Source organism: Ascaphus truei, chromosome 11 (genome assembly GCF_040206685.1).
Source record: "Ascaphus truei isolate aAscTru1 chromosome 11, aAscTru1.hap1, whole genome shotgun sequence".
NCBI lineage: Eukaryota > Metazoa > Chordata > Amphibia > Anura > Ascaphidae > Ascaphus > Ascaphus truei.
The window spans coordinates 34,796,130-34,820,782 of NC_134493.1; the positions used below are offsets into that span (position 1 = coordinate 34,796,130).

The 24,653-nt window shown below is 42.9% G+C and overlaps 1 protein-coding gene across 3 annotated transcripts in view; it reads right to left on the bottom strand.

The window, feature by feature from the left end:
- MAD1L1 (mitotic arrest deficient 1 like 1) overlaps window positions 1-24,653 on the bottom strand; it is a 482,152-nt gene that overhangs the window by 296,800 nt on the left and 160,699 nt on the right. The gene's annotated exons all lie outside the window — the stretch shown is intronic.

A 24,653-nucleotide genomic window follows, 5' to 3' on the forward strand; every position in this document is an offset into this window, starting at 1 on the left:
ATTGTGCTACGGGACTGTAGCTTTGCCGGCGAGCAGGAATTTCAGCGGGAGATTTGAAAGTGCTCTGCCGCGACATGCATCAGAGAGGTCTGGACGGTCCCTACCCCATCGGTGAGAGGAAGCAAGCCATGTTTAAGCCTTTGCTGTGGCGCTCAGCTCCTAGCCAGCTAGGATTCTCCCACGTATGCCCCGTTTTGAGGGAGTATAGCTGATAGTGTGTTTTGTGCTGTGCTTGCTGGCTCGGTCTGAAATAAAAATTCTTTATTGAACTACTTTGTACTGTCTGATGACCGTGATAAACCCCTTTTTTAAAATAGATTGACACCATCATCATATCAACACACAAAATCCAGAAACTTGACCTCAACCCCTGCCCACCAACCAAGCTCTCAATGCATCTAACCCATAACCTGACCATAATGTTCAAACCCCTGCCCACCACAAAGACATATTAACAATGTTCCATATAGAACCCCACCATTGTTTAACTAATAATGCACCCTGGACGCCACTATATAAATGTTGTTATAAATAAATCAGCCAGGATTGTCTGGGATTCCTATCCCATTCGCTCATGTATGAAACCTTTCACTTCCTGCATCCTCTCATCAACGCCCTTGCCTGCAGTCAAAAAAAAATGTTAAACACTACAACAACTCCTCCTCCTCCTCCTCATGAGTAACATTTGTACTCACTAACAGCCGTGATCTGAGATTATTAATGCCCTTACATTTAGTTTGCACATATGACCACCTGCTAGCATGTATATTTAGCCTTTTATTGACTTATTTTACATTATATTTTGTCAGCTATATTTACTAAAAAAAGAAACTTTGCACTCGCCTCTGATCTTGTGGGTCATTAATCGGAAGTAAACTGTATGAGATACTCCTGAAGTCATGCCCTGCATTAGGACATAACGCAGGTGGTCTCTGGACAGCTTCCAGGGAATAACTACGGAATGCCGCCCTGGCAAAGAAAGAAGATATTCATAGGGCCTGTTTAGCAAATGAGCCCTACCAACATTTTAGTATCACTTAGCCTTACGAGGTGTCATTTTATAAGCTGCAGATCTGGAAAACCACCAAGATCTTCTGCATTCTTCTAATCTGCAGTGCGCTCACACCAAATGCCAAACAAGATTTTGCAATGTAATCTTTGAAAAAACGCCACCTATTTAAGCAACTAAAGGCATGCCAACATTAGAAAAAAGCCTATCAACAACCTAAACAGAACACTGGACTCGTGGAGGTACAGTACAGTCCAACAAAGTTATCATAATGACAAATGGAACAGTTACTCTTAAGCATATGCTTTGTTGCATCAATAGAGCAGGATGAATTTTAAATGTGTTGGCAACAACCACACTGCCAAAAGTATTGCAATGTCTAGCAGTGGTGCGCTAGCGATGACTTCAGTGCTATGAGCTGTAAGGAAGGTGTCAGATAAGTGACATTATCAAACTTGTTTATACTTTGCCAACATAGGGTAACACTCCTGTTACAGCTCCATATCCCTCGTGGATGTCGCTTCATCATTTATCAGTTTTTCAGTCAAGAGGGATCATGAAACAGATTTAATCAGCAGAGAAGAGAAGCTATGTTACAGGTTGGCAATACAAAAAAAAAACACAACTGTCAACACTGACAAAAAACAACAACTTGGCTTCACATTGCAAGCCACACACAGGGGTAAGGAAACCTTACAATCCACAAAAAAGTGGAGGGTGCATGAAAAGAAATGGCAAATATCTACTTAGGCTCCAAGAAGATTTTAGAGAAAGATATTCTCCACTGTAAAATATATAAAAGGAAAACTACTAACATTAATAAACACTGTTGTCGCCGAGACCATTAAACACTCTAGGTTCAGGTAAATAAAATAAAGACACTGGATGAATAAGTAATTTACTCGGCTTTATTTACTGTAAAAAATAATAGATGCTACAGGAGAGAGGAGAGGGAAAGAGATCTATATCAAGAGAGAGAGAGAGAGAAAGAGAAAGAGAGAAAGAGAAAGAGAAAGAAGAGAAAGAGAAAGAGAAAGAGAAAGAGAGAGAGAGAGAGAGAGAGAGAGAGAGAGAGAGAGAGAGAGAGAGAGAGAGAGAGAGAGAGAGAGAGAGAGAGAGAGAGAGAGAGAGAAAGACAGAGAGAGAAAGAGAAAGAAAGAGGGAGAGGGAGAGAGAGAGATCTCTATCTATCCCAGGGAATGGCCCCTACACAATATGCTTCGCAGAGGTCTTCGCTGTATATGGGGACCAGTTTCGCTCTATTTGAATGAATGTGACTAAAATATTCTCCGGTACAGAAAAGCCCACTTCAAAACAATGGATGAGAGTTTATACTGGAAGACAAATCTAACACCTTTTGACCCCAGCAACAAGTATTTTACACAACTTCGTATAACTAACATTTAGATCTCTTTATGTATCAGCCTTACTGATAATCCCATAATAAAAACGCATTGTTGGTTATATGGTTTCTTATGCAGTTATTGCTGAAATGAAATGTGTTTTCATAGCACTATTTGGAGCGTGGTTACGTTTTAAAGTCTTTAAGAATCAGAATAATAAGTAGGGCCCAAGAATGAATTTAACTTAGTATCATCCCAAGCACGTTTTAATCCATTCTCTTCTAGAAAGATCAGCAAACACTGGCAGTGAAGGTGTTCTTCTTAGAGGATTAAGTGGAGTCACAACAAATTAAACTTAAAAGCAACTTCTATAAAACTGAATGCCACAGTGCTAGTGGACCCTATTAAATGCTCTACCGTGCATTTCAAGAACCCTATGTATTAGAGGGGTTTACATTTTCTCAATGAGAAACGCCTGTAATATGCATTAAATGGATATTGCAGCAGTCATTCAGACCACTGGACATACAGCAAGGTCTCCACAGATGATGGCACACAGCAATGCAAACCTGCTGCTCCGTGGTATCAGTAAACATACACAGAAGACGGAATGTTAAAACCAGTGACTTTTGGCTTTAGAATAGCACAGCTTGTCCCAACCTTAAGCGACCAACACCATTGAAAAGTTATTGTTCCCCATACTATTGAAGGATCAAGCAGGCAAATGTATAGGAGAGCCAACTTAAATGTGAGGCTTGACCCATGAAATTGCCATCTAACTTGTGGCAGCTTTGACCTCTGTCTCAGGTCGCGCGTCTTCCATTAAGAGTCTCAACTGTCTGTAAGTGGTACTTCACATTTATTGCATGGGGAAATACCGCTCCTAGGCAAATTGAACACAGGAGCTAGGGGATTGATAACAAAAACATAAGGCACAAAGTGGACCTCCCTCATGTAAACACCCGGGACTAAAGAAAATTGCTAATTGACAGTAATTACTTCCAAGCTTAAACAGCTCCGCCACTAGGGAAATTCGCACGATTTCAAATCCTTTGAAAAACAATTATAAAGTTCAGTTTTTGTAGAAACAATTTCAGATTTGTTCGCTGGTACCCAATACAGAAACACCTCTAGGGGGAGGGAAAGCATGTCAAACTGCAATGTGCCCCAGGCAAAAAAAGGACGGGGTACCTGTGTCTGACTCTTCAGTATTTCATAGGACTTCCGATGAGATCATGAATCCGAGAGGACCATAGCTGCACAGTGGGGGATTTCTGCACCGCTGCACAAGAAAAAGATTCAACTCCATTGTAGCACAGTACTTCAGCTAAAGTAATGTGCATGTTCCAGGGGTTTGCAGCTTTAAGGAAAAAAGCTCATCTGAATGAAAATCAACTAAGATGTGCTCGGTTGATAAGGAATAGGTGGGAATTGATCAATGTCGTGCATGATACCATATTAATAAGGCAACTCAATCGGAAACTCTGCCGCGTGAGAAACTCAGTTGATGTTGAAGACCCGGGGTGGCCAACTCCAGTCCTCAAAGGCCAAAAGCAGGCAAGGTATTAGGGATATCCCTGCTTTAGCACATGTGGCTCAATCAGTGGCTCAGGACTGAAGTTGGGCACACCTGTTGTGGACACTAAGCCATTTTAACCAAGTCACTAAGACAGCTAATAACCACTCAATACATAGACCAGATGTGCCAGGCAACCAAGACTGCGATGTGAAATTGCATTGGCATATTAATCCCCCCAGTACTGGGTAAAAATTTAGAAAAAGTAGAAGCAAAGATCAAAGAGAGCAACAAAAACAAGCAAGAATAAGAGCAAGGTGCCGGGTATAATGAGGGAGCAGAGGAAAACTCCACATCCACGTACACTTTAATTGCAGTGACAGAGGGGGATTGTAGGCTACATATTGGTTAAGAAAGAACGGAATAGATAATCCTGTAGTACAGAACTACCAACGTGCCCTAAAAATGGGCAGAGGCTACGTTCAAAATACCAGGAGCACACCACTTGCCCTCTCTTACAATATAGAAGGGTATTTACAGGCATACCCCGCATTAACGTACGCAATGGGACCGGAGCATGTATGTAAAGCGAAAATGTACTTAAAGTGAGGCACTAACTTTTTTCCACTTATCGATGCATGTACTGTACTGCAATCGTTATATACGTGCATAACTGATGTAAATAAGACATGTAGAGAACGTGAATGAATTTTTCCAGTGGAAAGTTAGAAATAAGCATTGTGCAGGGGGAGACGCTAGTTTATGATTTGATATTTTAAACTTTAAAGTAGCCAACTTCCTTTCATGAAGGGTAGCACAGCCGCCAGCCTTTCTGTCACCGTGAACACCATCTTTCCCAAACACTGCTAAACAAGAATATACCATGAGGTGGATCCTAAGAAGGTTGTAACATTTTTATTGTAACGTTATTGCCATTTTGCGTATTGATATCCATAATGGGTATCCCCAAAGAGGATTTGCGCTATGATAATCATGCGTTGGTGCAAAAAATATTGGATCGATAAATTAACGGACGTCTGGCTTACTCATATGCTGCATTCAAGCTGAACCCTTTCAGAGTACATCTGCATTGCCCCAAAGGCAGATGCCTAATGGGTTTCCCCAAGAGCTGCTCCCTTCTGCACAGGACCCGCATGCTAAGGGTTAACATTTGCTGTACTATGGAACATCAACCCCACCCACTGGAATGTTAATGAGCCAAGAGAACAAAGGACTTTGAATTTACAGCTGCATTCAATCTGAACCCCTTCAGTGTACATCTGTGTCGCTCGAAAGGCGGACAGCCTTTGGTGCAGCCAAGGGGCAGCTAAAGAGTTTGAGCCGTTCGCTGATGTTTGGTGATGTTAAAGCTTCACTAGTTCAATCTAAAACTCACCAGCCCTTTCATCTCTTGTACACAAATTTCGAACTCTATCTGTCCAGGAAATGTCTGTGAATTGACTGAATAATGTAACCATGTACAGGCATACCCCGCATTAACATACGCAATGGGACCGGAGCATGTATGTAAAGCGAAAATGTACTTAAAGTGAAGCACTACCTTTTCCCACTTATCGATGCATGTGCTGTACTGCAATCGTCATATACGTGCATAACTGATGTAAATAATGCATTTGTAACAGGCTCTATAGTCTCCCCGCTTGCGCACAGTTTTGGTACAGGTAGGGAGCCGGTACTGCTGTTCATTACGTGCTGATAGTCGCATGCGTGAGCTGCCATTTGCCTATTGGGCGACATGTCCTTACTCGCGAGTGTACTTAAAATGTGTATCCTTAAACCGGGGTATGCCTGTATAAGTATTGCTTTGCAAATAAACATTAATATTTATTAATCTATATAAGAAGGTGAAGGATTGATAAGATCGGGAATGCAAAATAGGTTGGAAGGAATGGTAAAGGAATGGTAAAAGCAGAAGACAATTAACAGCAGCATTACACGCAATTCCCCTACCCAACTAAAGCTAATTTAATAGGCACTGGCAAAAAAGATGGCCTTCCATCACATAATATTCAGTCGCTGTTCATCCTTACTGTAACTGTACTGTAACTGCTGATAAATTCACACAGACATTATTCTAGGGTAGGATTGTTTCCTTGCTATTGCAAAAGGGCTAGTGTCACAGTGCCAGAGTTGTCCCAATCTTCAAAAGAGGGGACAAAAACTGTCTCAAACTACAGGCCAATCTCGCTTCTCCCAATACTATCCAAAGTCATGGAAAGATGTGTTCAATCCCAATAAAGCGATTACTATAACAAGACAAATTTACCTAGCCAATTCCAATCTGGCTTTCGCCCCAAACACTCCATGGTAACTACCCTGCTAAAAGTTTGCAATGAAATCCAGTGTGGAATGGAACGGGGACAACTCACTGGTGCAATATTCCTAGATTTTGCAAAGGCTTTTTATACTGTTGATCATGTTATCCTACTTAAACTCCAATGCTCTGGTATAGGGAAGCATGCTTTAAACTGGTTTCAGTCCTACCTATCAGGTAGATCACACCATGTGTCCAACTCCAACCCCTTGGATATTACCTGTGGTGTCCCGCAAGGCTCTGTTCTGGGGCCCCTACGCTTCTCAGTGTTCATCAATGATCTTCCTAGAGCTTGTAAGGGAGCTTCAATACACATGTATGCAGATGACAATCTTATATGCACACAGCCATAGCCTCTCTGACCTTTAACACAGACTTCAATCTGACTTTTTGAGACTGTAACAATGGTATTTGGGACCAAGGCTACATTTTTAAAGCTTCCAATGACTGAGCTCCAGATCAGAACCAACACTAACACCACACTAACTTCTGCTACTAGTTTTAAATACTTGGGCATATGGTTTGATTCCCATTTAACATTTGGGATGCACATTGATACCTTGACATCCAAAACCTATGCCAAACTAGGTGTACTTTACAGGAACAAATCCTCCCTAAATCTGCTTGTCATAAAGCGTATCGCACAGCAGATGCTAATGCCAATTATCGACTATGGAGACATAGTATATGGCTCGGCACCCCAAACCCACCTTGGCAAACTTGACACTCTCTACAATTCAATTTGTCGTTTCGTTCTCCAATGCAACAACAACACACATCACTGCGAAATGCTCAAAGAACTAGATTGGTCATCACGAGTCTAGGCACAAAGTTCACCTTTCCTGTCTTGCCTTCAAATACTTTCTGGGCAAGCTACCCAGCTATCTGAACAAGCTCCTCTCCCCTACCACATGCAGCACTTATCTGAGATCTGACTCCAAAAGACAGTACATGGTCCCAAAGTTCAGCAAAGTATCCGGCCGCTCCTCTTACCGTGCACCTCACAACTGGAACATTCTACCGGAGACACTCGGCCACCACCAGTCTAAGTTCTTTCAAATCTAAGACTGTCTCACATTTTAATCTGGTCTGTAACTGTTAGAAATAATATATATTATAGGTGTATATGTAACTGTGCATGCAATGTCTTGTATATAATGTATAACCTTGCTCACTTATGTAACTGTATTTGTAACCATGTATTATTTGTCATCTTAACTCTATGCCCAGGACATACTTGAAAACGAGAGGTAACTCTCAATGCATTACTTCCTGGTAAAACATTTTATAAATAAATAAATAAACAAACAGGGGCAGCAACACACAATACAATTAGGTAGACCTGGTAAAGATAAATTGCCACAATTGAGTTAACTGTAAACAGTCTTGCCAACACTGGAGAATAATTTAGTCCCATTGATTTGAATGGAGCTGAACAGGCAAGACTGTCATGAAATGTGTGTTAAAGCTACTTTAAGCAGCACACTTGACCCAACAAGTCTTAATAACATCCTGTCTCTCCCTTCCTAATTTTGCCTAGATTTATCTATCCACGCAAAGCCTTATACCTGCAATCCAAAGGAGAGGTCCCAAACCATGCAGATCTATAAACCACTTACCGAGCATCTGCAATCCAATATCTAACTGCCTCTTGGGGGTATTTCCACCCCGTCGAAAAGTTATGTCAAACTGTGAGCCTCATATTTCCTCCAAAACCTGGCCCAATATCTCCTTTTTTAATCATGGTAAAAGGAACCACCATCTATCCCGAGATCAAAGCATGTTGCCAAGGGGTGTGCCAAATCTTCCTTCAGATTCATGCTCTATCTAAAACTTGTCACACTTACCATCTACTTCCCCTACTGTCCCAGAGTCTCCTCACATACCACTTCAATTGTAAGCTCTCCATGGCGGGAATTGGTTTCCTATTAACAGATGGTGTTTGTTGGGACTAATTGTATTACAATTCCCTACATTGTTTTTGTCTCTTTTGTAAAGCGCTGCATACATTGCTGGGGCTATCGAAATACAAATATACATACTTTAAGATACAATGCTACCAAAGGTTGCTATATTTTGGAGAGGCTGCTGGTAATACAGAGACAGTGTTGTCCTGTGTGGAGAACGATTACGCTAGCCATGGTTTTTCCCTCTGGTACGGAGCTAAATAACAATTGGAAAATAGTCTTAGCCGTGAAAATAAATACCACCCCCGAGATTTAATTTCCATTTTTTTCTCAAAATGTAACTGTATGAACGTCGTGTAAGTCAGTAATGTATTCAGTGCATACAGTAAGTGCCATTTCTGGACACAACATTCCTTCTTTGCTTAAAGAAACCATCTAATTAGCAACAAAGCAAAGGAAAGGCTAGAAAATCAATAAGGGGAAAATTAAAGTTACAAATCTAACTGAAGCCAGGCATGATCCCATGTGAAAATGTGTTCCCGGGGTAAAGCTTATCTAGTGTCATAATTTTATTGAAATCCTATATCTTCCTATTGACTTTTATAGTTTCCAGCTAGACGCAAGGGTTATCGTTATTAGAGTCTCAATGCTGCTCTAAGGGACAGGAATAGGGCTTTTTTTTACCCTGTTTTCTAAACAAGCTGTAATTGCCTTCTTTATTGATCAATAAATCTCAAAACTGCCTCCATTCACAGAGATTGTACTTTATTCAGTCCACTGCCCGTCCTCCGCAGGAAGAGAAAAAAGTTTGGGAAACAGATTGTTTTGTCATTAGCAGATAGAGCTGGAAGTGTACTGTCTGCTTCTTACAATTCATTTTTAATAACGAATTATACTTGAAGAGAAATCAGGTCTATTTCTACGTAAACGAACATCACCCATTAATGTAAACAGCTAACACTTTTTAATCCCAAAATAGGACCGATTATGAACAAGGTGCATTGGTTGTAGGGTATCAACTGCAATGTGTATTTTTTTCAGTAGGTTCCTTACGTATAATTTTTTCCCACCTCACACACCTTTTCTCATGGTGTCAAGAAGAAACAACCCTTCAATCAAGGCGGAAAATGAGTTAAATTATCTGCAGCGGGCAAAATACCAACACTTTGTCCTCTCAAATTCAGATTATTAATAAAAGCAAGATTAAAAACTATACACAAATGATGAAGGGGAACACAATGGAAAATGTTATGGACATAGGTGACTTTTTTTAACATTTAGCTAGAATTGCCAGGTGTCAGGTATTTAACCTGACTGTACTGTATTTGGACACACTGTCTAGTATAAAATGAGAGGTAATACTGGACATGTATTACCTCTATGGACATAGTGACCTGACCGGCTTGTGGGGCTGCGGGATTCCCCCGAGCAGGGAGAGAGAAGGGCTGCTGCAAGGGTGCTGGGCAGCTTCCTCCTTCCTGATTGGCTGCTGCTGGATAATGCAACCAATCAGGAGGGGGTGTCACGAGACTGGGGGTGGGGCCAAGGAGAAGAGGAAACAGCATGGAGCAGAGAGGAGTGTGTGTATGTGTCTCGAGCACATCACACCTGTCACGAATTGTGTCCAGTATTTTTGGACAAGCTGCCTGGCAACCCTATCAGCAACTATTCTCTATGTTTCTTTCTTCAAATTATATCAATCTGCACAATAGCAAAATAAATTACATATACACATATATACATATCAAATGGAAATATTAAATATAAAATAAAAGGCAAAGTTGCTTTGAATATTGCATGATCTTCTGCACTTATGAAGACAATTCAGCTTCCAACACTTTTTACGATTTACTCTCTGCGGCCAAGTAAAGTAAGCAGTGCTGGGACCACTAGGAACGGCAAATGCAGCAGTGGCTCGAAATCCTTGCTCTGTATGTGAAGGAGATGTATTCACAGCATGTAATTCACAGGGAAAGCTATTTGGGGTATTTAGAGTCAAAACATTAAGGATTTCATGCATTGTACAGGATGTGCACATTCCTTTACGTGTTGCATCGTTCCCCAGATATTTCACTGTATTTTATCCTCTTTTACATATATTTATTATCAACACCAACTGCCCCATTTGAGAACACGAGGGGGACAGCTTACAATGAAAACAAAGAAGTAAAAGTTGAGACCTTACAATAAACTATTTATGTTTATCTTCATTTATATAGCGCCTGCAACTATACTTAGCGCTTTACAAGGGAGGAAATTATAGTACAATGAGTGCAACAAATAAGATCAGACAAAAGGAAAGGCAATCCCTGCCCCGGAGAGCTTACAATCTAAGTGGTATGATAGGAAATTTACAGAGACAGCAGGTGAGGGAATAAGTGCAGTAGATGGCAGTGCTTGGGCACAGTGGGAGAGTTACAGAGACAGCAGGTGAGGGAATAAGTGCAGTAAATGGCAGTGCTTGGGCACAGTGGGAGAGTTACAGAGACAGCAGGTGAGGGAATAAGTGCAGTAGATGGCAGTGCTTGGGCACAGTGGGAGAGATACAGAGACAGCAGGTGAGGAATAAGTGCAGTAGATGGCAGTGCTTGGGCACAGTGTGAGAGTTACAGAGACAGCAGGTGAGGGAATAAGTGCAGTAGATGGCAGTGCTTGGGCACAGTGTGAGAGTTACAGAGACAGCAGGTGAGGGAATAAGTGCAGTAGATGGCAGTGCTTGGGCACAGTGTGAGAGTTACAGAGACAGCAGGTGAGGAATAAGTGCAGTAGATGGCAGTGCTTGGGCACAGTGGGAGAGATACAGAGACAGCAGGTGAGGGAATAAGTGCAGTAGATGGCAGTGCTTGGTCACAATGTTTCATTTAAGAGGCGAGTTTTAAGGGTTGACTTAAAGGTGAGAGAAGCTGCTTGGCGTATACAGAGTGTGTGGGAGTCCCACAGGTAAGGGGGCAGCGAGGGTAAAAAGGCTTAAGGGGCGAGAGAGAGCAGTAGATGAAAGGGGTTGGAAGGAGACAGTTTAGAGTACACCGCAGGAGACGAGCATGGGCACAACGAGAGATCCAAGCTGATATGTAGGGAGGAACAGATGAGTGGGGAGCCTTAAAGGTTAGGAGGAGAACTTTCTGGGTGATCCGAAACTTGATGGGAAGCCAGGAGAGGGATTTATGGAGGAGACGAGCAGAGACTGTTTTGGAAGAAAGTTAAATTATTCTAGAAACAGAATTTTGGATACATTGCAAAGGAGAAAGTTGCGAGGCAGGGAGGTCTGTTAGCAATATGTTACAATAATCCAGACAGGAGAGGATAAGAGCATGCATTAGCGCAGCGGTGCGCAAACTGTGGGGCGCGACACTGCCGACGGGGGGCGCGGGGTTTACAGAGGCCCCGCGCGCTTCCCGAAGGCACTTAAATTAAGTGCCGGGGGAGCTGCAGGGCCTCTGTAAACCTAACTGACCGTGGCTCCGGCGGCTTCCTCCCTGCGGCGCCATGGCAACGCGGCGTCAAAATGGCGTCATTACGCCGGAGCGCGGGTAAGTTGAGGTTGGGGGGGCGCGGGAGCAAGGGGACAGCCGTCAGGGGGGCGCAGGGAAAAAAGTTTGCGCCCCCCTGCATTAGCGTGACAGAGGAAAGAGCACATTTTACCAATATTACAGAGTAAGAACCGACAAGTTTTAGCCATGCCGTTGAATGTGAATGGAGAAGGAAAGTCAAATGCCACTCCTAGGCAACATGCTTTGGCGACTGGATAGAGTGAGACTGAAAACATTCGTTTTGTAGCCCATTGTATAATGCTGTAATACTTGGCTCTACCACTGCATAAAACAAAGCTGTCCAATAGGCCATTTACAGCACCGAAGCCCATTTCATTCAGTCCTCAACACTGCTAGTAAATTAAAGAGGGCAGGACAGGGTATCAGTTGGGACAAAGGGAGCGCTGAGAGGGGCTAGAAGGAAGTTAACGATTAAAGCAGCAGCTTCCAAGGTTCTTTTTTTTTTTTTTTTTAAATACCATGTATAAGAGCCAATGGGTTTCCGGAGCAGAGCAATGTTCATTTCAGCTCCGAGAACCTCCCGACATGCATACAGGTATGTCGGCGGTACTATATGGAGGTTTAAATCCGCCATCACGTGGGCCAATAGGAAGCCGCGCCTGAGGGTGTTGAGGCTTCCTATTGGCCGGTTTCACACAGGACATTTAAACCTCCATTTTATATCCTTCGGAGGGGACAGAACTAAGGGCAACCTACCCCAGTAAGTATATCGAGGACCTTAGAGCTGAAATGAACGAGGTTCAACTCCGGAGACGCCCGGTCTCCTATACATGTAAAAAAAGGAAGAGCGAGATGACTTTCTTCCTAATATCGCTAAACACTTGCCATATGCACCCATTGTGTAGCTCTCACACATTACAAGTCCCTACCGCTGCTAAATAAATGCAATAGAAGAGAGAAATCTATGTTGGTTTACCAACTAGGATACCACACCCAGTACCCCCCCTACAATCAAGATTACATCCCAGACCTCATATAGGATTCATCATCTTCATACCATCATCATCACAGCTGTACTCAGTTCTTAGCACCACACATTATACTCCTGTTCGCTGCTAAATAAACCGTTTTCTCACCAAAAAGGGACATCCCTACCATAAAATATAGCAATATCCTCAAAACACCAGCTGCATCTAGTAAGAAACTTGTGGTACAAGGGCTTGCAATACATTTATTTTACTATAAGCTGGAAGCCCTCGAGAAATGGAGGCTTGAAATTTTTTTTAAAATAAAGAGATATATATAACTAAAAACATAAAATGGTCACGCCAACACGGGAAATAATAAAGCGGTGAAAAACTAGGCAATGAGTATACCGAACATATCTATCTATAGTATAGTGCGTGGCGGTGCTGGAAGTAAAAATATGAATAAACAAAAGAAGACAGAATCCTTCTAAAAGCACTCAAAAATAACCGTAAATACACGTAATATATAGAATGAATCAAAAAATTAATTTTAATGTAACAACGAATAAACAGACAATTAAAAAAACAAAGAAAACACACTGAAAAAATCTCCAAACGAAAGTTCAAGGGAACGGACTACAGCCAAGTGTGGCTAGCATAAGATTTACCACTGCTCAAGATAATAATAGAGAAAGCAACATGCCCGTCAAAAATCCACATGAAACCACTGTGAGCAGAATATATATATATATATATATATATATATATATATATATATATATATATATATATATATATATATATATATATATATATATATATATATGCAAATACAACTGTATGCTCATCTGCATGTCTTAGGCAGGTCTGCAACCCCACCTTTCCCCATTATCACCCAGCATACAGCACTTCCACTGCAGCAAGGGATTCTGGGAAATGACATGCAAATGAGCACACAGTGTCACTTTTTGCCTCAATAACCATTTTTAACATGGTTCCCTATAGGCTTAAGCTTGCTGCATGGTCACAGCTTTGAGCACAGCCAGGGTTTAGGTGCATACCCAGAAAACCACCCACAGACAGCTGTTTCGACCTTGATGGGTCTCATCAGTGTGGGGTTGATTTTAACTGGGTATGCAAGAGAGGCTATGGGATAGGCTATACCATAATACTGAGTTAAGTTATGGTGAGTAAAAAAAGTGACAAAAACCCTCCACAGGAAAGCAAATATGCAAATACAACTGTATGCTCATCTGCATGTCTTAGGCAGCTCTGCAACCCCACCTTTCCCCATTATCACCCAGCATACAGCACTTCCACTGCAGCAAGGGATTCTGGGAAATGACATGCAAATGAGCACACAGTGTCACTTTTTGCCTCAATAACCATTTTTAACATGGTTCCCTATAGGCTTAAGCTTGCTGCATGGTCACAGCTTTGAGCATATATATATATATATATATATATATATATATATATATATATATATATATATATATATATACATACATACACACACACACACACACACACACACACACACACACACACACACACACATTTGATATTTTATAGCACTACATCAAGATCATCCCTCTGCACATAGCAGTGGTCAAATTTACAGACTCTTAAAAAGAATGCACTCTCCATTCAATCAAGCTGCTTGGTTAACTTTGCTAAACCAGGCACCCTTGCATATAATACATATTTATTAATATTTATATAAGCGTTCTGCTCCAATAATAATTGCTTCATTACAGACAGCAGTAGAAATCTTTCTGATGAACAGCCTTCTACACTGGAATGCACAAACAGGGCTGCAACTGGCTTCACTAGCCTCCAAAGAAGGAACACGCTGAGCTTATGACAAATGAGATGAAATTACACCTGGCTTTACCACTCACTCCCCCCCCAACTACTATAGCATTAGTCTGAATAAAAATGGACAATAACTGCTTCAAAAAAGCAACCTACAGGTCAGGGGCGGCCAATTCCAGTCCTCAAGGGCCACCAACAGGTTCAATCAGTGGCTCAGTTAAAGACTGTACCACCTGTGCCGAAGCAGGGATATTCTGAAAACCTGACCTGTTGGGGGCCCTTAAGGACTGGAGTTGGCCACTCCTGCTATAAACACTGCACATTATATAATTGTGTTGGGTACTATACATTGCAGTACCGCACAAACAGAGTTCGAAGGTCAGAGCAGGATAATGAAACGGGGCTCACGTGACGAGCATTAACCGATGCAGAAATATGTTATATATACATTAACAATGAATGCAGTTGAATAACCAAAAAGCAGCCGTGCTGCAGTGTCAACATATTTAGGCAAAACGGTGAGAAAGTGACAGACGATTTGTACAGTACAGTAGAACTGACGGATCTCAAGCAACCCCCTGTATATTGAAGCGCGGACGAGCTGGGACCTCATTACCTTTCTATCCGTTTGTCCTTTATTGGTTTGTCATTCTGTTTATGCAACGGAGATCACTCCCGCTGTGCAATATGATGGCACTTTATAAATAAGCGAGATTAATAATAATAATAATAATAATAGTTAATGGGAAAATACAGACCCCAGAATCTTTAGCTACTTCTTTGGCACAACATCTTCATCCGGAAATAGGAGGCATTTAGGAAACCTATTATTGTAGACGAACCCGTAACTTTATAAATGATTTTTTTTTTTAATTTCCCATTACCATACAATACACATCACATTAGGCAGAACCACCATTTTTTACGTGAGATACAGTAATCCATGCCAATTTTTACCATCTATACCCAAAATAAAGAAAACCTACCAGGCTTGCCACCTTCTACTGAAGATTAACACGGAGACTTTTTGCAATACATTTTTTTACATTTATTTTATATGTTTATTTCTCGTGGCGGCAGCATCTCCAGGCATCTCCCTCGGCAAGGTCCAGTCAACATGGCTCCGTCATGTCAAATAGTGCGCGTTGCCATAACAACGTGACGTCGTGTCACGCGGTGTCAAGTTGCCATGACAACGGGACACCTTATGGTACCAAGGCATCACGTGACGCCCCATTGTCATGGCAGCGTGACGCCATTTGACGGGATTTGCAGGGACATGCCGTCACCACCCGGAGATTGTTCAGCTAAACCCACAGCCCGGAGATACCTGGTCAAAACCCGTAGTCTCCAGGTCAAACCCGGAGTGGTGGCAACTCTGCCTACAACACAGGCTGGGCCTTCTTTATTAAGCTGTGACACTCTAAATCGTATGAAGTTTGCGGGATAACGGCCATTGATTTCGACTGCAGTTTTCCTGCAATCCTCCTACAGTACAATTGCAGCTTAAGGAATAAGGCTCATCAACTCTTCCGTTTCGGAGGCCCTGTCTAGTCATGGACCATCCGGCACTAGTGATCATGTAACTGCTCTCCCTAGCACTCATACGACCCCTTTCTGCTTCCGGTTTGGGAGGGTCCACCATCTCCCCCCCCTCCCCTTCAGTTCATGGTCCATTGCAAACCATCCTTAGAAAAAGAGCAGAACCCCATCACGTACCACATATGTCAATGTCCGCCCAGGGCACCAACCTTCATGTCGGACACTAAGTTTATAGGGCACTGAAGGATTTTGGTTTTCTATGGAGTACTAGATATAGCACCAAAAGTTAACATTTCTGGCTACATCACAAGTTCTGTATCAGAAATGAATCCAAGGTCTAATAAGGAAGCACGAAATGGTAAAAAATGGCCAACCTGGATCGTTCGCCCCCTTGGGATAACACTAGTAGCCACTTGCTGAACTCCGGGGTTCTACAGAACACAGGTTGAAAGCCACTGGTCTACAAATATATCTATGTATCTATATCTATATATCATGACCATTTCTACAGCCTGCATCATGTTTAAGTTTGACATCTTCCTTTAAGTTTTCAGGAGGTAAATAATAAGCAATAGGTTTGCATCTGTCAGCCAAAAGATCCATACGTGATCAAAAACAACATTAGTGCAGCTGGGAATCGTTTTCCAAATTTGCATCTGGCACAGTTCAAATTTCTTCCTACACATGCACATTGTGTATGAGACATTGACAACTTTTCTCCCAGTTAGAGAACATTTTCTACAACCACAAAGGCTGGAATGAACCCAAGCGCTTTCAAATTAGTCTATTACCAATCCCTTGTCCCTCAAACCGCCTCTTCACAGTAACAGGATTCTTTAACACCCACCCTAATTGCCTCATAAAAGCCTCCACAATCAACATGAGTCTGTTAACACAACAGGACACAGTGAAAGTAAGAGCAGTGAATAAGGCTAATTTAGGTCTTTCTTGTCCACAATGCTTCTTTGGTACTGGTTCAGCAGAGCTATAAAACAACACTACCGAGTTGCATCAGGATTTAAACCCCAACACATGTACTGTAGAGTAATACTGTGTACTCCCAACTGTTTAAAGCGTCTTCAACGCAGAACTACAGTAACATGTGTCAGATACACTGTAGTTCTCCAAGCTTCAGAGATTTACATCTACTAATCTTTTATTTCCGCTCGTTGCTGCAAATTACAGTGCATGTGACCGAGATAAAACAGGCAATGCATACCTGCCCCAACAGCAAAAAAAAAAAAGACCATGTTTGTTTGAGTGCCCTAGTTATTAGTGCTTTGCAGGTTTAAAGGGGTAATCCCAGTGTCAGCCAATTACATTTCTTAGGGGCCTCTGAACGGGGACGTGTTGTCAAACAAGTGTTTTGTCTTTCTCTTTATCCGATTCACAATAAGGGGAGGTGGGGAGGGGGAACTCTGGCTGTACAGGCACTTGCTGATCACCCAGTGACATCACACAAAAGAGCAGCCAGAGGAAATCACACCCCTCCTAAATCTAACATTGAATAATACATAAAAAAAATACTTATAAGTGTCAGATTTTGGTAACAAAAAAATAAAAGTATCATGGTATCAATCACACAGATGAGACCCCTGAAACATGTCACTGGAATTAGTTCGCTTTGGTTCTAGGAGGGCTTGTCCCTTAAATTGCATGGACAAACTAATTTAAAAAATAAAATAAAAAATAAAACATAGCATGGTTTTTATGCTTCTGAAATTCATATAATAAATTATTTCATATAGCGCTTTTTTCCCAATGGGACTCAAAGCGCATCACAATTACAGTATAGCACGCAGCACACAGGAATATTACAGACACCGTCCCTGCCCAGAAGAGCTTACAATGGCACTGAGTTTGCAGCAGGTGAACCTGGTTCAATTCCTGGTGTCGGCTCCTTGTGACCTTGGGCAAGTCACTTTATCTCCTTGTGTCTCAGGTACCAAAAACGAATTGTAAGCTCCACGGGGCAGGGACTGTGTCTGCAAAAATGTGTCTGTAAAGCGCTACGTAATACTAGCAGCGCTATACAAGAACATGCTATTATTATTATTATTATTATAAGACAAGTCAAGTCTGCATTTACCCCCTCGTACTGCCTAGAAAACCTGGATTTCTGTTGTGGAAAAGTTCATCCTACAAACAGCCCCTGGATTGCCAAGTTCTACTAAGAGCAACTACCAAACCACCCTATATAGGCACTCAGAAGAATAAGAGGTGATCAATTTATTGGAGGCTGTAGCCAGCACTTTCAGGTTCCCATAATAACTAATAACACTAGTGAGTACAAAGAAGGTGTTACCAGCACAGCCATCAGCCCACAAATTGACTCAAAAGTAAGTATCAAATGGGATTGCAGCTTTGCAATAAATTGTTGGCCTCACTGGCAGTGAATGGGTTATTAATAAATGTCAAATAATATATATATATTTTTTGATTATTATTTTTTTTCATCGCAAAACACATGCCCTTATTCAGAAGGAAACAACAAATGCTACCACCATAATTATATTTAGCAGGGTTTTGCTCTTTGTGTCTATCAGCGTGTATTTTTAGACTTGAAATAAAAGGCAATAAGTTTCAAGTACATCATACACTGAAATTATAGTAAAATCACCCACCCATTAGAAAGCAAACAGAACAACACGAATCATTTATTATTACAGAAACAGCCTTCACATCTCACCGGAAAGGAATGGAGAGTAAACACAGACAATACAAGAACCTAAATGATTGCCATTATTAAATGACACCTGCTGACAGAGCCTTTGTATGAAAGAGAAGGGGCAGACCTCCCAACTCTTTAGCTGTAAGAACAACATGTTATATCAGGGGGGCTCAACTACAGCCCGCCCCTCCCCCCCCCCCCCAAACACACACACACAGGCCAGTCAGGTTGTCAGGATATCCCTGCTTCAGGACAGGTGGCTCAATCAAAGACAGATTCTGATTGAGCCACCTGTGCTGAAGCAGGGATATCCCAACAACCTGACCTGTTTAGGGGGTGGGGCGGGGGGTTTGAAGACTGGACGTGAGCCTCCATGTGTTAAGGTCATGCAAATATCAGTCTATGAATCTGTGCTGGGAGAGATCTTGGTCCTTTACATCTGAATGGAGCGGAGCATGTCAAAGTGCATGGGATAAAGGGGGAGACAGACAGAAGACAAAATCGTGTATGTTGGTGTAAAAAACAAAACAACGAAAATCGGTAGAGAACAGGGGGTTTAAGTTCAGTCCTCAAGGGCTACTGACAGGTCAAGCTTTTAAGGCACCACATACCGCAAGATGTTTGTGTGGTAATTAATGCTAGACTAATTGGATTAGAATGTGCTATGGCAGGCCCCCCACCCCCCTCTCTCCTCCTTGGTGCGCGCACCCGCTCCCCCTTACCACGCACGACGTCATTTGATGGCATGTTACCATGGCAACCATAACGGCATTCCACGCCACGTTGCCATGGTAATGCATTCTGGAGCCAGCTGAACCTCGGTAAGTAGAGGTTGCAGAGGCCTCGCGCGGTCCCCCAGCATTTAAAGTAAATGCGTGGGGGTAGAGCGCAGGACCTCTGCAACTGACCGCACCCCCCAAAAAAATCTTGCGCGCCCCCAGTTTGCACACCCCTGTGCTAAGGAAATGTTGAACATGTGGCTTGTTGGTCGCCCATGCGTGCTTAACTTCAGCATGCACCAACACACAACGTTGGTGCTGGGTAGTAACCTTCAGGAGTGGGCAACCCCTGTCTTCAATGGCCAACAGGTCAGGTTTTCATGATATCCCTGCTAAGTCATACTGAGCCACTAATTGAGCCACCTGTGCCGAAGCAGGGATATCCTGAAAACCTGGGCTGCTGGTGGCCCCTGAGGACTAGAGTTGGCCGCCCCTGCTTCAGAGAATAGTCTAGTTTCAGCCAAATCCCAGTTCCACAATACCACAATTTATTGATCCACTATATACGTATGGGGAAAAAGAAGACAAATAAAAGTGCAATACGAGTTATTTCAGAAAATTTTAGAAAGATGTATTTCACTTACAAAAATAGCGCGTGCATATTGCGTATCATGCTTTTGGCAACAAGCCAATATTCTAAACGCTTTGGGTGGAACTACAACTTAGAGAGGTACAAAGCACCAAATCAACATCCAGGAACAATGTACACAATGTACACATCGGGCAGAGACGTCACCAAGGAGACCTAGCTAATGAATGGAGCCAGTGAGTGAACGTCGGCATTAAATGCATTACACACACGTCCCAGGTTTATGGTTTGCAATAAATAGTATTGCATTAAGCGCTGGTCCTTATTTCCCTGCGCGTATTAAGAACTAGCTGAGAGACCCGGCGTTGCCCGGGATGTAAATGCGTAATAGGTAGTATTATTTATAAATCGTGGAACAATAGGTGACTGTTTGTTGTAAAGGTTGGATAATAATATTGAAAAGAAAGATGGAAGAGGTGAAGGTGAAGGGGGGGGTGGAGGGGAGGTGAAGGTGGAGGGGGGGGTGGAGGGGAGGTGAAGGGGGGGAGTGGAGGTGAAGGGGGGGGTGGAAGGGAGGTGAAGGGGGGGGGTGGAAGGGAGGTGAAGGGGGGGGGTGGAAGGGAGGTGAAGGGGGGGGTGGAAGGGAGGTGAAGGGGGGGGTGGAAGGGGGGGGTGGAGGGGGGAGGTGAAGGGGGGTGGAAGGGAGAAGTGGAGTGAGGGGAGGTGAAAGGGGGTGAGGGGAGGTGATGGGTGGGTGAGGGGAGGTGATGGGTGGGTGAGGGGAGGTGAAGGCCGCTCATTCACCCGTCCGGCAGGTCCCACTTGGATCTGAGGCGGGAGGCAGCTGTTGTGGCCGCTCTCCCGCTGTGTCCCGGGCGCTCGCTCGCTCCCCCGCTGACTGTAGCGGCGCCGGGGGGGGGGGGGGGGTATCGGGGAGACACTGACACTGGAGGGGAGGGGGGGGGGGTGGAGGGGAGGTGAAGGGGGGGTGGAGGGGAGGTGAAGGCCGCTCACTCACCCATCCGGCAGGTCCCACGTGGATCTGAGGCGGGAGCCAGCGTGTTGTGGCCGCTCCCCCGCTGTGTCCCGGGCGCCGCTATCTTGGGCACTCGGCGCCGCGAGGCAGCCTGCCTGGCCATTGGCTGTTCCCCCGCCGGGGAGGGGTGAGTTGTAGCGCCGGGGAGGGGGGGGCATGTATATGTGTGGGGGGGGAGAGGTGGGAGATATAGAGGGGGGGTCTCGCACGGCCGCTGACACTGGGTGGGGGGGGGGGGGCGCTGAAGGGGTAATAATAGCGTGTGTGTCCCGCTGACTGTAGCGGCGCCGGGGGAGGGGGGGGTCGGGGTGAAAGCGCGGGAGACACGGGGAGAGGAGGAGGTGCGCGCGGGTGCTGCTAACACTGTGAGCCCCGCTAATGTATGTAACAGTGTGTGTGTGTGTGTGTGTGTCACTGTGTGTGTGTGTCTGTCACTGTGTGTGTGTGTCTGTCACTGTGTGTGTGTGTCCCTGTGTCCGTGTGTGTGTGTGTGTGTGTGTGTGTGTGTGTCTGTGTGTGTGTGTGTGTCTGTCACTGTGTGTGTGTGTCCCTGTGTGTGTGTGTGTGTCCCTGTGTGTGTGTGTCCCCGTGTGTGTGTGTGTGTGTCCCTGTGTGTGTGTGTCCCTGTGTGTGTGTGTCCCTGTGTTCCCTGTGTGTGTGTGTGTCCCTGTGTGTCCTTTGGCCCGTCACTCCGCCTCAGGCCAATGAGAGGTGTGCGGGGGCGGGCCAAGGGACCAATGAGATTTCCCCTAGGGACACCGGACATCCAGGCAGGCAGGCAAACATACAGTGCTTTCACTAATATAGTATAAGATGAATATATCACGGGACAGAAGTACTGGCATTCTCATGTACCTATACAGTGCCATGAAGGCTACTAACCAGCCCTATATTTTTTTATACTAACCTACTACAAAATATTTCGTTTTTCCCCTCTCTCTTTCTCCCATGCGCCCATGGACTAACATTTTGGGATTTGTTTGTACTTGAGGACTATATTGGGGATGTCCTTATGCCAGGCAGGAAAGAACAGGGAAATATCATTGTGTCACTTATTGACATTGTTTACCTACTATTTATTATTTGTTCTATTTATTGCATGTATCATCTATTTTAGCATTGTATTCAACCTTTTACATATTGCACCATAGCAACCACGCTTTCATTGTATTCATCATTTAATACTCTGGAGTTTAAGGCGCCTTCTTCCTCTATATTTGAATTGAAAGAACCACTTCTCTAGCACTGGGAAGATCGCTTCACAGCAAATCAAACAGTGCTAACCAGATAACACGAGGCATGTGTATAATACATATTTGCTTTAGATTAAAAGGCTTAGATCCACATATGGGTGCTAAACTTCATATGAATGGGAGCCACGGTGTGCTCAAGCTTAGAACCCTTTTGTTTATCTGTACCAACATACAACCACCATTAGCCATTAAACAGCACAAACTGAACCCAAAATAGACCTCCACTTTGCAGCACACAGGTCCATTTGAACAGAGTAATGGCATAGACCATATGCACCTGTTGTCACCAAGACAGACAAAGACATACTGTAGTACGGTTAACTTTGTTTGTTTGGCTTTTATCATCCTATAAAACTGCTAGTCCCACGCACTAACTTTTGTATATCTTTAAAGATGCAGTATTTTCCACTCCAGAGACACCAAGACCCAAAGTGACTAAAAGGTTCTAAGTTTTATCACACCTTCAGTCCCTTTTATTACATTTTATAACTGCACCTTATGATTTGTTAAGGTTTAGCACTGTTTAGTAACCAAGTCAGAGTCTCATGAACTTGCCCCCAGATTAATCAAGTTCCATTACTGAATAATACACAAACTGGTGTCAACTCCCACCAACTTCAATGGGAATTAGTGCTCATTGGAGTGCATTAACCGTAACGGAGCTTAAACGACTAACCCAATTAGTCCCAAGATACTTGGGGCAGGGACTGCCTTACTATTGTCTCAGTTTGTCTAAACATCTATGCACTCATCACAATGTTCTTATCCTCATTCCCACATTGTACTGCTCTGTGGAATATGCTGGCGCCATAAAATAAAAGATGATAATAACAATAATAATAATAATGGAGGCCAAAACAAATGGGTTTTAGGGAGAATTACTGCTGTATTACTTCACTAAACCTTAGAAAATAATTGGCTTCTATTGTATAGTATATTAATGAGAGATTTGCTTTGCCATCATTCTGAAGAAAAATATTCGTTTGTTTTCTAGACTTCACAATCACGGAGGACATCTTTAGCCAACGTAACAATGAACAAACGCAAGGAAAAAAGCAGATGGCTTGCTTAAATTAAAACCTGGGAAGACATGATGAAAAGCATATTGCTGCAAACATATACTGGAATGATAACAACAGCAACATTATTCCACTAATGATGTAGTCTTCATATGGGGGGTGGATTAACACTGCAGAATATCCTCGTATGGTGAAAAGCGGTCTGTACTGAGAAACATGTCACTGAAGTGGTAGTAATGTTAAAAGTTCTTGCGTGTGCAGTAAATATCAGCTGTTCATTTCTCTTTATATGGCTCCCCATTGATTTCTTAGACCAGATGGGCAGATACCAACCATAAGAGCTAACACTTTCCCATTCATTGGTTTGTCGTAGCGATGAAATATATACATGTGCAGTGTTTCTTCATCATTTTATATTCATCTGCGAGGCCATGGAAAAGGTTACATCAAACATAATTTCCAGTTAATGCTAATTATTTGTTTACAGTTCAAATAATCACAACATTATTTACAGCATGACTACCAGAGGGCACTGTGTCACGTCCTGGAGCCAGGAGACTCTAATAACTCAGAGTGTTTATAATTGATAAACACTTATAAAGTACATTCATTGTCTGAGAGGTTCCGCAAATCTTCCTTACCCCATACTCAAACTACATACAGTGCTTCCACTGCAGCCAGGGACTCTGGGTAATGCTATGCAAATGAGCACTCTGTTCCAACAGTAGTGCTTTTAGCAGCTGTAAGAACTGCTTACATGAGCACATACTTTGCACCCTGGAAAACACTCACCACGTGCTGTACAACAGCGTATAGGTACAGAATATGTTCCAAATACAAATTGGAGCTAGCAGGTGGGAAGACTTTAAAATACGCAAATGGAGTATAAATGGTTGTGGCAAAAATGAATAGATTTCACACTGTGAATAAGTATAGCAATCTGACTGAATAGATGTTTTTCTTTAATGTTTCTTTTTCTGACAAAACTGAAGTCCTGGAACTTAAAAAAAAAAGTTAAATAGCCACTTGGAAGAAATGTAAACGCTGTTTTAGTAGTACAGTAATAATGAATCGCTCAAAAATAATTCAAGAACAGCACTTCACACGCCCTTAGACACGTTTAAGATGAATAGTTTGTTTTTTAAGGCACCAAAAACCACATTTGCCAACATTACTACGAGAGGCTAAATAAATCAGCCACATCCAATCGGGGACCATCTTTAAAGCTCGTAATCACATAAAAAGGTTCTCAAATAAGTCGAAATAGATTATAGTAAAACATTGAATTCAGAAATGTGGAAAGTACATGACAGTCACGGATTAACAATTTGTCGATGTATCATTTTACGATGAGAGACTCATTTCAACGCCAACCCATTTAACTCCACCAATATCCATCCGAAACAGAAAGCTGAAAAGCAAGCGCAGAATAACCGT